Source organism: Anomalospiza imberbis, chromosome 3 (genome assembly GCF_031753505.1).
Source record: "Anomalospiza imberbis isolate Cuckoo-Finch-1a 21T00152 chromosome 3, ASM3175350v1, whole genome shotgun sequence".
NCBI lineage: Eukaryota > Metazoa > Chordata > Aves > Passeriformes > Viduidae > Anomalospiza > Anomalospiza imberbis.
In genome coordinates, this window is record NC_089683.1 from 46,300,063 (window position 1) to 46,314,925 (window position 14,863).

Consider the following 14,863-nt stretch of genomic DNA (forward strand, 5'->3'; position numbering starts at 1 on the left):
CTTCCATTTGTTTGAAAAACATCAAGCTGTGATTGATTTGAAGCATACATGAAGAAGATAGAGGGGACCAAAAAAAAGGAAAATTTGTGGCTTTGGATGTGTTACCAAAGTGCTTGTTCCAACAAGCTGGGTCTCTTCCTTGGTAAAGAAAAATGAGCTGAATTTTTTTTTTTTTCATTAGAATTGCCAATTCAGTAATGTTGAAATATCTTGTGGAAAGGCTAAGACTTTGGCAAAGTTTCAGAGGAGCCCACATTTGTCCTAAGCATTTGCTCAGCACCATTCCCTGGCTGCCTGACAAGGACTCATCTACTAGCAACACAAGTTGGTCTATTTTCAACTTCTCAGGAGCCCACAGGCCCACAATTTCCCGGATGAAACTTGCTGAGTTTCATCATTTCAGACATTTCCAGCTGAGATATTTCTTGCTGCTTTTTCCACTGCCGAGGTTGCAAGTCCCTTCCATAGAGAATCTGATGTATTGGAGTTTTGCAGCTAGGTGGAACAAGACCAGAATACCTTGTGACAGTGTCTGAGAAGGCTCCCAGCACAAGCTCCTAACTCAGCTGTTGCTCCATAGGCAACAGGCACTGGAGTGAGCAACAGGCACTGCTTGTGCACAGATGTGAGCTGTGATTGCTATGGCACATTGCAAATGCCAAGAACAGTAGATTGAAGAGAGGGAAACTGCAGTGATGGATGGACAGAGGCTCACCCTGAACAGTGTTTCCTTGAAACCTGGAGGTGATTCTTGCAGCTTTACTGTGGCCTTTTGCAAATGGGGAGGGGAGATGATGATGCTTGAAGAGAATGTACAATGTCCTCAGCAAGAAAAAGCGTAAAACAACTAAAGATGGGGCAGCTCTTAATCTCTCTTCTCTCTGACTGCCTTTTAACTGGCAATCAGAAGCAAAGTCAAGATTTAGTGGAACATGATGGTGTCTATCCAAGAAGTCCACATGATCCATCTGCTGGGTGCTGGTGGTAATAGGACTTCCTTTAAGGAATATTCAACACCACAGGTCCAAGTAGCTTGGGAAAAAGAGACACATCTCCTATGCACCTTTACTGACAAGAGACTCAAAGGTATGCACAGACTGTTTCTATCCCACTGTCTCAGCAGAGACTGTGTCCATGCTAAACCCTGGATGCTGGCAGCTGCAGCAACACAAAACTCAGCCCCAGCTTCAAAATCCATCCAGAAAGTAGGGAATTAATCACCATGCAGGGAATAAAGCTGTGTACATTGTACTGTAACTTCCAGGATGGTTGCCACCTCGACACGCTTCTCATGTGATCCAAAGGCAAGGTTTTATTAGCAGAACTAGTTGCATGAGTATCTTGAGGAAACAGAGCAAGAGCTGCTGTTGCTGAAGGAGAACCCCCATGAAATCCTTGGGTGTTCTCCTCTCAGTTTCCCAGTTGCCTTCTAATACCCCTTCACTCTGTTTTCTCCCATCATCACCCTTTCTCCTCTGGTTCATCTCCCTCAAATTCTAAAGGAGCTGGTGAACACTGGCCAAAGACCAGCTAGGACTTGTGAGCAGCTCTCAGGGGAAGCTATCCCAGGAGGGTGCGGGTGATCCCCTGCATGCTGCTGGTGGTCAGCTCCATGGTCTCCGCTCTCTGAGCTCAACAAAAGTGTGCCCACACCACAGGTGCAGCTCAGGGCCACTGCCTGCACACCACTGCCTCTCACTGACTGCAGTGGATGGGACTCCATAGCTATGAGCAAAGATCCTGTTCCTAGCAGTGTTCCCTCTACGCTCACCCATGCCTTCACCTGCCAAGGGCTGTGCATGGGCTGTAGGACCCTATGCCTCTGCTGAGGAGCACGAAACAAGACATGGCTGGGCTCTCCTCCACTATTTAGGCAAGGACAGCAGCAAAGTTGTGAGCTGTGGAACACCTTCTCTGACACCAGGAGGTGACCTCCTCCCTGTCCCCTCAGTCATCACAGCTTGCAACATCCCTGGATGACCTCAACAACCTATCAACACATTTGAATCAGAGCAGCAAATAGCATCTTCCTACCTTCACACACCCCTGCTCTGGGTTCCCAGGTTACTTTGCCGCAAAGGGCATAGCAAAACCATGATCTTTTCTGCACTTGACACCTGGCTTTCACAGCCTGGAAGGTGTCCAGCTGGATGCAGCCCTTCACAGCCCAGGGACTTGAGCCCACATCCTGTGGGGGACTGGCTCTCTCCTGGGGCATGGTGGTTCATGGGCTCAGACCTCAGTTCTCATTTCCAGACAGTGAAGCCACAACTTCTTCAGCCCATCATGTGTCATGCAAACCCAGGGAAAACAGTGCCAGGAGCACCAAATTTTCCCGCACACAGGACCAATACAGGCACTGCCACAGCAAGGGGAAATGAGAAATTACCTGCCAGGCTTCAGCTGCTGTAACACAACCAAGGAGGCTGTAAGCCACCTTCCCTGTCCTTGGAGCAGGGCTCTCTGCATCATCTCACACCGGTACCTGGCAAAAGCACCATTACCTTCTAAAATTTTCTGCCGTTATCCTTCCAGCCGCCAGTAGATGGTGATACTTTATCTCCATCCGACATGCGTGCGTGCACTGCAGTCAGGGAGGCAGCAAGACAGCCTGTTTGAGAAGAGATTAAAAAACAAAAATAAATGCGAAAGTCAGGCTACAGACAACCTCCTGCTTGTGCAGATGCTGATTTTTACAGTCCATCTAATATCCCAAACCTCACTCGGGAGCCCTGGCTAGATTTACAGAGATGAGAAAAACTGCAACTTCAGCTTCCTAGTTGCTTCCTAGTGTGATCCTTTGTATGTACGTGAGTGGGTACATGACAGGAGCACTGAAGGCAGAGCTCTTTATCGAATCTGCATGGTCTGGGCACCAGTGAGATGAAGAAAATGTATTTATCTCTGAGAATGCAAATAACATCCTCCTCATCTCTGACAAAGCAAAATTCCGGAGGTGTTTGGCAATCACTTTCTCTCAAAAGGCTCCCTTTATTTAACAGAGTTCTCTTCCCACTGTAGATGAAAAATAATGTAAATCACTGATCTGCAAAGTCCTCTGTGGAAAATCTGCTCTCATGCTTCCACCTCTTACAAGTTTCCTTCAGAGCCACATTTGTGCAAGAACTGACCAGATCATAAAGAAAAAATAGAACAGATCTGGCTAAATGCTGCTTGAAATTGAAATGGCAATATTTTTGTCATTCCTGATTTATTCATATATCATTTACTTTGGGGCAAGACTGATGTGGTTGTGAGAGATGTGGTCCTAAGCAAAGGCAAAGGGTGGCAGGATAAGAAAGCCCTGCCTAACACTAAGTTGCATGGCCAGCCTGATGCCTCACAGACATGCCAGGAATAACTGACAAAATATGGACCACAGCAAATCTTTCCCTTTTATTGCTCCAATTACAGGCCTGATCTTCCTTTCTCAGAAGCTATGTGGGTTACAGAGGTGATCATTTTGACTGTCCTAAAACCATTGCTAAAACACTCCATTTAGCTGGGAGCCATTTTTTGGCTGTTTCCATCTCCATTGCCAGAAGAAATTACTTTGCAGTCTCATCAGCTCATCCTTGTTCAGCCTGGTTCCACTCCATAGGTGTTCCAGGTTGTGGCTTCAGTGCCACCAGCCTGCACAGAATTTCATAGCATGGGAATTGTCTGGCTCATGGCCTATGAAGGGCAACAGCAGACACCAAACCTCTGGACACCTCGAAGTAGAGAGGACAGGGTGCAACTCAAACTAAAGAGGCTGGGCTTGGTTCGGTAGTTTGCATGAAGGATTAAGATTCTACAGAATCACAGAATGGATGAGGTTAGAAGGCACCACAGAGTGCCCAACCCCCCTGCTCAAGCGGGGTCATCCTAGAGCACAAGGCACAGGATTGTGTCCAGGCAGCTCTTGAACATCTCCCATTAGGGAGACTCCACAATCTCTCTGGGCAGCCTATTCCAGTGCCCAGTCACCCACGCAGTAAAGAAGTTCTGACTCATGTTCAGGTGGAACTTCCAGTGCATCAGTTTCTGTCCATTGCCTCTTGTCCTGTTGCTTGGCACCACCAAGAAAAGCCTGGCTTCATCTTCTGGCAGCCCCCTTGGCAGATACTGATAGATATTGATAAGGTCTTCTCTCACTTATTTCTTCTCAAAGCTGAACAGGCCCAACTCCCTCAGCCTTTCCTTGTAAGAGAGATGCTCTAGACCCCATATCATTCTTGTTACCTTCCACTGGACCCACTCCAGGAGCTCCATATCTCTCTTGTCCTGAGGAGCCCAGAAACGGACACAGCACTCCAGATGTGACCTCTATAGGGCTGAGTAGAGGGGCAGGATCTCCTCCTCAACCTGCTGGCAATGCTTTTCCTAATGTACCCCAGATTGCCATTGGCCTTCTTGGGCAAAAGAACACTGCTGGCTCATGAACAACTTGTTGTCCACAGGGATCCCAGGTCCTTTTCCTCAGAGCTGCTTTCCAGCAGGTCAGCCCCAGCCTGTACTGGTGCCCGGGATTATTCCTCCCCAGGTCCAGGAGCCTGCATTTTTCTTTGTTGAACTTTACACAGTTCTTTGCCCATCTCTCCAACCTGCTGAGTTCCTGCTGAAGAGCTGCACAGCACCCTGAAGTATCAGCCTCTCCAGATCTGTGTCATCAGTGAACTTGCTGAGGAGGCACCTCCCCTTCATCCAAGTAACAGATGGATAACTATTGACCCGTGGGAGCACCACCAGTGACAGGCTTCCAATCAGACCCTGTGCCACTGATCACGACCCTCTGGGATCTGCTGTTCAGCCAGTTCTCAATCACCTCAGTGTCCATTCATCCAGGCCACACTTCCTGAGTTTGCCTATGAGGATGTTGTGAAAGACAGTATCAACATCCTTGCTGAAGCCGAGGTATACCATATTCACTGCTCTCCCCTCATCCCTCCAGGTAGTTGTCACATCACAAAAGGCATTCAGGTTGTTCAAGCAGGATTTACCTTCAGTGAACCAGAGCTAACTATTCCTGATCACCTTCATGTCATCTATATGGATAGAGGTGGCTTCCAGAATGAGACTCTCCATCACCTTTCCAGGGATTGAGGTGAGCATGACAGGACTGTAGTCCCCTGGGTACTCGTTCTTGCCCTTTTTGAAGAACAGGATGACATTTGCTTTCTCTCAGTCCTCAGGCTCCACTCTTGATTGTTACAATCTTTTAGAGATGATCACAAATGGCCTCACTATGGTATCCACCAGCTTTCTCAGCACTCACGGATGCATCCCATCAGGGCCCATGGATTTGTGGCTGCCAAGTTTTCCTAGGTGTTCTCTAACCCAATCCTCCTTGACCAATGGAAAGTCTTCATTCCAAAAGTCCTTAGCCTTGGTCTCCTGGGTCAGAGATTCCTGAGGGATGGTTTTGTCAATGAAGACTGATGCAAAGAAGGCATTCAGCAACTTCAGCTTTCCTCGAGTCTGTGGCTGTAATCATACTTGCTACTCTGCTTCCTCCTCACCCAATTCCAAAGTCCAAAGTATGACCCAACAACATTCTTGGCAACACCTGATATGAGCCCATAACATTATTATGAAATCAGGGATCTAAAATCAGTTCTCCCTTTTACACTAGCAGTCCATGTAGCCCAGCAAAATGGGCAGGCATCTGGGAAGAAAATGGTCTGAGTAAAATCCCCTCCTCAGTTGGGTTCCAACTTCCCTACTGCACAGTTAGCAGCATGTTTTTCCCCTCAAAGTACGATTTTCCAACAACTAATTTGGACTCAAATATCTCTCCCTCTCCCTTTAAAGTCTGAGAAGACAGAAACACAAATTAGAGAGGAACTGTTCAGATTTAGCAAGAGGCTGTAAGCATTTCACCCAATGAAGAGAATAAACATCAGCCAATAATTTTAGAATCCCATAAAAGAGGCAAAAGCCACCCAGGCAGACCTCAGAGAAAGACTTCCAAAATACATGTACAGAAATAGGAGATAAAACAACGAAGGGCAGTCAGCTCCCAGAGGCTCCTGGTCAGAGCAGTAAGGATGGGTTTGTGCTGGCCAGGCCCAGGAAGGAGGGAAAAGAGCAGCTGGGGCTCTGAGTGTACCCTGGGAAAGAGCAATGCCAGTCACCAGCCCCAGCCTGTGCATTTCTCACCTTCTGTGAAATGAAGCCCTTGTCTGAGCCTCTTCTGCATGTGTGGGGAATGGCTGACTGCAGCAGCTGGCAAATGGCTCTGGAGAGAGTAGTAAAAGGCAACATTAAAATTTAAAATTAAAAAAAAAAAAAAGAAAAAGTGTGAGAGCAACAGATACATTTGACAGGAAAATCACATCAGAAGCAGGTTATGGGGAAATGCCTGTGGTGAAATTGCAGCTTCAGGCTAAAGAGGCACCTGCTGTGCCCACGGTTAATTAATTGCCATGGCATCAGACGCCGCCAGAAACACCTCACTGAGGCTCTGCGGCACACAGCGGTGTTGTGAGATGTGCCTTGCCTGTGAAAAACAAGCCCTCGGAGCACCCCTCCAAGCAGCTTGCTGGGGAACAAAACCCCTTTAAGCCATCTGGTGGAATAAACTCTCCCAGTTAGCTTGGATCCTGCAGTTCTGGGACACGTGGAGGTTCAACAGCATGTGCTAAGGAATCTTCAAGCCTTCACAATCTTAAGCTGGTGGCCCTGAGTCAGCCACAGGAGAAGCTGCTCATAAGAGATGGTTTCCATGTAAAGGTTCCACATGGTTTTCATATTTTCTGCACCCCTCCTTTACAAGATTTTGTGATGGATGGTAGAGCTGGGCCAGCCAGGAGCTGTGGCAGCATCTCCTCCCAACTCTGTACAAGGTTATGGAGTTGAAATATGAGTCCCCAGACCAGGCACTCAGGCACAGACCAGCAGCATGCACTTCCCCAGAGACACAGTCAGGTTGCACCTGCCAGCCAACAACTCCTGCCTTCCCTTCCTGCTGCCTCCCACCCTGCCATCAGTGGTGGCTCCACCCTTTCTCCCATTCCCCAGCTGAGGTTCCATCCCCCCTGTCCCACTGAGAGAACTGCAGGGACTCCATTGCCCCCTGCCTCCGTCATCGCTTATGACACGCTGCATCCAACAGGCACCATGTCCTCTCTGTCCCTGCCCAGATGGGACCAGCAGTTTGCAAGGGGTGGAAAGCCTGGGTCAGCACTGCTCGAGGATGCTCTGTCCCAGTGCACCTCATCAGGCCTATGAATCCTTTGTCTTTTTTTCTCTCAGCATTAAAGTTTTTCTTTACTTCCATGTCATTCAGCTCTCTTACCGGCCACCCCTCTTATCCCTCAATTTTAGCCACGAGTCTCCTGTCCCCATTTGTAAAATATTCTTAGGAAACTATCTGCCACAAAGACAGCTTCCATTCTGAGCCCCTGCTACATTCCAGATGCAGACAGCCCTAACTCCGTGGCATTTCAGCATCAGATTTATTATTAATTATTGGTGTCATTATTGCACAGCACCTACGAGCCCTGGCCGCCTAGCAAAACCCTGCACTGAATATTAAAATGCTAATTTCCCTCCGAGATGAGAACTTGCTGGTGTCTCTCTGCTCATTTGTTTGCAAATGTCGTTTTCCTGTCGAGGCTGTATTCCCAGCAGGCATGGCAAGGAGATGCTTGCATAAACAGCCCCTGTTTAAGAAACCTTGTATCTCACACATTCCTGCGTTATAGCCCTAATCGGGATTACTGTGACACCGTAAGAAAAACGTTTCATTTTGTCTGATGCCTTTTAAAGATTTTATGGTGCCTTCAGAGTGCCTCTGTGCAGCAATGGTATTAGGATATATAGTGGGAGATGCAATTTCCTTCTGCAAAGCATGGTTTAGCTGGCTGTAAGGGGTTATATTAAAGCACAGCTCATTTTTGTGCCCCTGTGTCAGTCTCCAAATGGCGCGCCGGTGTGTGACTGCTGCAGCTGTCCCGGGCTTTGCCCTGGTGTCGGGGTCTCGCTGGAAGAGCGGGTGGCAGCGCGGCTCTTGGCAATGCTGGCTGTCCTGGGCCAGGTGCCAGCACCCGCCCGAGCCGACGGGAGCCCTCGCACCACTGCCAAAGGGCTCAGGGGCTGTGTGACACCCTCTCCACTGGCACAGCACAGAAGCCCCTCTGTTTTGGATGCCAGCGATTAGTAGGGTATGGTTAAAGCACTAAGGATGGCTTGGTGGTGAGGGGCCTCAGGAAAGGCAGAGTAAAAGGCCGCGGCTCTGCAAGTGAAGCCAGAAATGCTGTTACTCCTTCCCCCCTGCGCTGAGTTTCCTCAGAGAGCTGCATGTGAGGTGTCAATCTCCTGAGCATCGCCTTCCATTCTCACTGATGAATTATTGCCTGAAAACACCTGAATTCCCTTCTCAGCTGTATGTTTTCCAGCAGTTGGTGCAGCACGGGAATTCATGCCACATTTTAGGGTAACTAAGCCAAACATTCAGTCATATGGCAGAGGGAGCAAAAGAATTTGGCAACACCAAATGCAAATACAGCAGTTCAGCTCAAACCGATGAAACCGGGATCTCCCCCTGCAGGTATTTTTTGTGAGAGTCTGCCATTATTATCCCTCTGCCACTGAGCAAGACTGGCAGCATTATCTCAAATTGTGCAATACCCTGAATATTTAGATCTCTTTCAACAGCTCTGTATTGTGGAGGATACAGACATACAGCCAGAAAGCAGCTTAGAGAGAAAAATGGACAGTTTTTATAGCTTCGCAGTGCAAGTCACACACATGCACAGCACCTGCCATTTCATTAAACTTCTTTTTATAATCATGGTACCCATCCCATTTACAAATACCTGCCTTATATTTAGGGCCATGTGTCTGCCTTCAGGTTCTGATACAAAGTGATTGCAGTGGGGCTTGCTGCTCACAGATGGGATTTCTCCATAACCAGTAATAATCGCTTCCCCAGGTTAGGGATGTAATCATCTTTGCAAGTGTTTAAAAGTTTATTACAAAAAAAGGCATAACTAGCACACATGAGTGAGGCAAGACAGTGAAACAGAGTGGGAAAATTCACGGGTAAAAAAATCAAAGCTATTAGGTAGCAAAAATCATTGCAGGGATTGGCTCCTGTAACTCTCAAAGCTAAAAGAAGTCACTGTCACAGGAGCCAGAGGTGATGCCTGAGGATGCCTGTCTCCTGGCACCAGAACTATTCCCAGCTTCATTTCTGAAGTGCCCACACATAGCTTTAATTCAGGAATGTTCAAAATGTACAAAAGGGTCTGAGTAGACACACTGCCTGGTTTTGCACAGATGGATGTGCTGGAATGCCACAATTTCCCAGGAAAAAACCTGCCCAAAATCTCTGTCTCACACAACTGCCACTGCTCACAACCAGGGTCTGACACTACTCCAGCCTGCCCAGCCACAAAACTCAGCCTAATCTAGTCCTAATGGACACAAAAAGAAAATTAGTAGGGAAATTAAAAAAAGAACCATGCCCATGATGGGCAATGCAGAGCAATTTAATCCAGCCCAGCTATTCACAGAGGGGAAAGAAGGGCAGAGAGAAGGCAGACTGAGCCATCAGCATAAAGAGCACCCCCGTGGGCAGGTTCTTGCTCTTCTGCAGAAGCCCATCACGTGCCTGGGGCTGCCTGGTGTCCTCACTGCCGGTGGGATTCACTCTCTGCAGCCAAGGCGCAGTGAGCCTGGTAGCAGAGGAGCGAAGCTGGTGGAGAGCACAGAGCAGAGGATCGGCTGCAGCAGCCCCTGGCATGTGGGCCAATCTACTGCTCCTGCTGGTGGTGCTAATGGTGCATGACCCAGCAGGCTGGGCCCTCGCCGTGCCTCTGCTCTGCACATTAATGCAGCCTCCAGCATTATCTGACTGCTCAGACATGAAGAAGACAAAATATGTGTCGAGTAATCTGGAAAACAGGTTCCCTGTGCAAACAGCAAGACTCAGGCAAAACACTGCTTATCTCCATGGCAGAGATAGGGGAAGGGAGGCACTTGCTGTAAATCACAGCGTTGCTCTTTCTGCACCGGGAGCACGTACAGATCCTCTTTGCCCGGTTGCCTGGGCCCCAGACCACAAAAGCATTCTGGTGTGTAAATAGATTCAGGCACTGCTACTCAGAGGCAAAGAACTCCCAGCTGGCCACTCTGAACTCACCAGCATCTGCCCCATCATGTCACTGAAGTGCCCAGCTACCTGCTCCCTCCTTGCCCACACAGACCTCGGTGCTCTGCCTGCCTCAGCTGGGCACTTCAGCAGCTCCTCCTCAGCCTGCAGAGACCACCCTTGGCCTCAGTGTTGGTGCCAGCGTGGGCAGGTCCTGCTTCCTTTTGTGGTCTTGCCCTGCTGACCCCACAGACAATGCTCTACTGTGGCATCACCCTCATCTCATCCTACTGCAGCCCCAGAGGAAGGGCACTGGTGATGCCTGCTTTGGCAAGAAAGTGCCACCGCCCTGAATCCAGCACAGCTCAGGGCTACAAAACTGCAGAGAACAGGCTGAGTCTGGGATGGTGGTCACTGCAGGCCCTGGTGGTGGTGGGCAGAAGCTGGACACAGAGACAGGATGCTGGCATCGGGATGTATGTGAATGCCAGGCAATAGCAGATCAGGAATTTCAGGGCTTTTCTTTGAAGGTCATACATCTCTGCAACCTGACCAGAGCGATGGGGTTATGGAACTGTATTGGACAGTAATGAAGTCTTCAGTATCACTAGATGGAAGCAACAGAATGATGACCCCTCGGCCCTCGATCCTGTCAGAAATACTGCCTCTGGCCAGAGCAATACTACCTAACCACAGCAGCTTTCCTTTTGCAGTGCTCTCCTGGGCTCTGTCCATCCCATGGGATTTGCCAGCAGATGGTAGACAACCCCTGGCAGAGGTCCTCACCAGTCAGCCACAGAAGTCTTGGCCAGCTGCGCTTGACTACTGAACTCCTCAGTCCCACCTGAACAGCAGAAAAATCTCCTCCCAGCTCTCTGGCCCCTTCCCCAGTCCTATACTTATGGAAGAAGAGGCCCATTATCAAACACTCCATGCCAACACCGAGGAGCAAACAGATACTGCACCACAGACTTCAGATTCAGGGCTGTACCTGCTCACCCTGGTCATTGCCCAGGACAAGGGCCAACACAAACCACTTTCACAAACCCCATCATAACTCCATGGAGGGGTCTCTGCTGGCAGAGACTCTTGCCAAGCAGAAAATGGCAACAGCTAGAGACAGACATTTCTTTTGCAAGCCTCAAGAAGCTGTTTGCAAAATCAAACCCAGGATGCAACAGTTTTGCTCTGAAACCTCCAGTGAAACCAGTGACAAGCCTGCTCTGAAAGGCTCTAGGAAAGGAGTTGGCTCAGAACTGTGTTCAATTTTTTTGTGGTTTGTGTTGGAGAGTATTTAGCCAAAGTACTGTAGAGAAATGTGAATTTCAAATTTGACTGTAGGTGTCTTAAGAGGAGAAAACCCACAAGAAGCCCCCTAACAAATACACAGCACCCTCTTCCTAAAGAGCCACCGCTCCACTGGCAGGCCTGCAAGCCCCAGCTCTCCCAGGCTTATCAGGAGTTGTGGCTGGTGCTGGGGAGAAAGATTCTGTGGCCATTCCAGCTCAGTGGAGCAGCCCATCTCTGTGGGCTGCTGGGCTGGACAGCAGGGCCTCATGGCTCTTCTCTTTCCTCCAGCTTGCACCACAAACTCTGACCAGCTGCCACATCCTGAGGAGCTTCTCACTGCAGGTCTCCATTTGCAGGTGCACATGCCACAGCTCAGTGGTCACATCTCTCAGTGGACACAGCAGATCGCTGGATTTTTGCCCTCCTATTGGCATCACCAGGAGCCAGTTGTAGTGTGAGGGGACTGCTGAGCACAGCATCCACTGGCCTGGCTGCCTGGCTGCCTGTTCACACACACACAGTTTACAGGCTGGTGTGCTCCCAGCACGGTCAAAAGGCTGCTCTCCTCTCCAAGCACGTCAGGAGCTATGGCACAGCCCTCACAGGGCCAGCTCTGCCCACACAGGGTGTGTGCTACCCCATACCTCTCATCTTCCATACATGTTTTCCTGGGGGCTGCACTAGCTACTCCAAGCCAGGACAGCCATCACCCCTGCAGAGATGCCTGCCAGGCACTGTGATGAGCAAAGCTGGGGTTTGGGGTTTGAGACAGAGACAGCTTTACTGCCCAGATGCCTGGTCTTGCTGCAGCCCCTGCACTGGGCAGCCCTACACCTTGTCTGCATGTGATGGTCCTATGCCTTCAGGCTACCAGTGGCTCAGAGAGATTTCAGGTCCTTTCAGGGTTCTTATTTTGGGACCAATGTTCTTCAAACTCTTCATCAAGAACACAGAAAATGGGGTCGAATTCACCCTCAGCAAGTTTGCAGATGGCATAAAGATGAGTGCTGCAGTTGTCACAACAGAGGGAAGGGATGCCATCCAGAGGAACCTGGATAAACTGGAGAAGTGGGAGCATGAGAACCTCATGAGGTTCAACAAGGCCAAGGGCAAGGCACCGTAGGGTCAGGACAATCCCAGAGGTGAGTACAGACTGCAAGAAGAACAGAGAGGATGAAAAGCTGGACATAAGCCAACAGAGCACTTGCAGCCCAGAAAGCCAAACATATCCTAGGCTGCATCAAGAGGTGTGGCCAGCAGGTCAAGGATTCTGCCCCTTTACCCTCTGAGTCCCCACCTGGAGTGCTGCATCCAGCTCTGGGGCTCCCAGTACAAGATGTGACCCTGTTAGAGTGAGTCCAGAGGAGGCCATGAAGATGATCAGAGGGATGGAGCACCTCTCCTGCCCTGACAGGCTGAGTGAGCTGGGAATGCTCAGCCTGGAGAAAAGAAGGCTACAGGGAGACCTCCTGGTGGCCTTCCAGTACCTTAAGAGGGCTTACAAAAAGAAGGCAGAGAGACTTTATATGGGCAGATAGTGACAGGACAAGGGCCAACAGTTTTAAACTGAAAGAGGGCAGATCTAGATTAGATATAAGGAAGAAACTCTTCAGTGTGAAGGTGGTGAGGCACTGAAACATGTTGCCCAGAGAGTTGTGGTTGCCCCATCCCTGAAAGTGTTCAAGGTCAGGTTGGACAGGTACCTAAGTAATCTGATCTAGTGGAAGGTGTCCCTGCCCATGGCAGGGAGTGAACTGGATGATCTTTAAGGTCTCTTCCAAAACAAACCATTCTGTGATTCTATAGGTCTGTGGTGACATTAGCACTACTGAGGTCCAACAGCAATGACTGCTACAGGCTCATGCTGCTCAGCTACAAAGCGAAGAGAAAAAGCACACTGGTGTTCCAAGAATCCAGAGGAGGAGTCAAAAAAGGGGTCCTGACCCCTCACTGGAGAGCCCTGTGTAGAAAACAAGCAGTGAGAAACTCCTGTGGAATGGCATTTGCTCACAGTTCATAATACCACAGTTCACATATCATAAAATCTTAGATCCATTTAGGTTGAAAGAGACCTTTAAGATCAGCAAGTCCAACTGTAAGGCAAACACAGCCAAGTCCACCAAGCTGAGGCAAAGTCAGCTGAGCCCGTTCCCACCAGGCTGGCTGGGTCTGGCACGCACCACATATACCCACATGCACATGGCTGTTAAAGCATGTTCTGGTGACAGAGAAATGTGGGGTGATTCAAGAGAAAATAATGAAGCCACTCCCACCTGCCCGAGTGAATGTGACTCACGTGGGCTCAAACCCCAGCCAGATACAAATCAAGGGTTCATAAATTAAATATAAAAGAGCACCCCCTGAGGCCTAGCAGCCTGTCCCACCTCTCTCCTCCTACTAGGATGTCAGTCTCTCTAATGGATTCTGTCACGGTTTGTTCAGATCCTCCCTAAATGACCCTGTCCTTGTTCCCTGCCAGCATCTCAAAGGGAAGCAAAAATGCACATTTTCAAGGGTTTTCTGGAAGAGGGTCTAGCTCTCACCCTCTTCTCCCCAAGTGGGAAAGTAATTTGAATCAGTGTAGTCTTTAACTGGGAATCTTCCTCCAAAGCAGCTGCTAGCTGGGACTTTGGGGCAGGGCAGGTCAGGCTACAGAGAGAGGAGAGGAGGATGATGATGCTGGGGGATGCTCAGGGTCCCACTCTGCAGGGGGCAGAGCACGAGAGGCAGCCAGTCCCCTCCTTGATGTCTGAGGAAGCGATCATCTTGCAGCCCTGCAAAAAGATGCTGGAGACCCCCTTCTTGCTTCAGACCCTCTCTTACCTTCCTTAAGAGGCTGCGGCTGCCTGCCCATCAGATGATTTAAGGATGCAGCAGCTTCCCGCTTGCAGAGGGCTTGCACGAACCACACCTTGCCTAGTCCAGATGGGTCATCTGGAGCCCCACACAAGCATAGTATTTGGAGACTTCCTTTTGCCTGCCACGGCCAAGGAATCCAAGTTTCCATCAGCCCTTACTGTTTAACTTGCAGGTCAATGAGATGCAGCAAGATTTGTGTTCCCCAAGTAGAGGATCCATCTTCATGGCAGATGGTGCCTGCCATGCTGCTGAACTGCCTAACTCTGTCCCAGGTAGGACTGTTCTTTTCTTCACTGCTTCCTCAGCAGTCTCCAATGAAGCACACAATGCTTTAATCCACAATGGTATATCATATGTAAGAAAATTTGAATACTATAATCCCAAGAGGGTTCAGACTGTGCTCTGAAATACAGGCTGTCATGTTAGATATCCTGACAGACAAATATCCAAGCTGTCAGACAGTTCCCCAGGACAGCAGACAGTACTGACAGCAGATATCCTCCCTGGCAGTAAAGTGAAACAAACCACCCAAGGGCCCTCTGAATACACCTGTTTTTTAAAATGCATCTGCCATTAACCACAAAATGGTCTCCTCAGGTACAGATTGCCAGGTGTCTGGAGAAGAGAGGCTTTGTG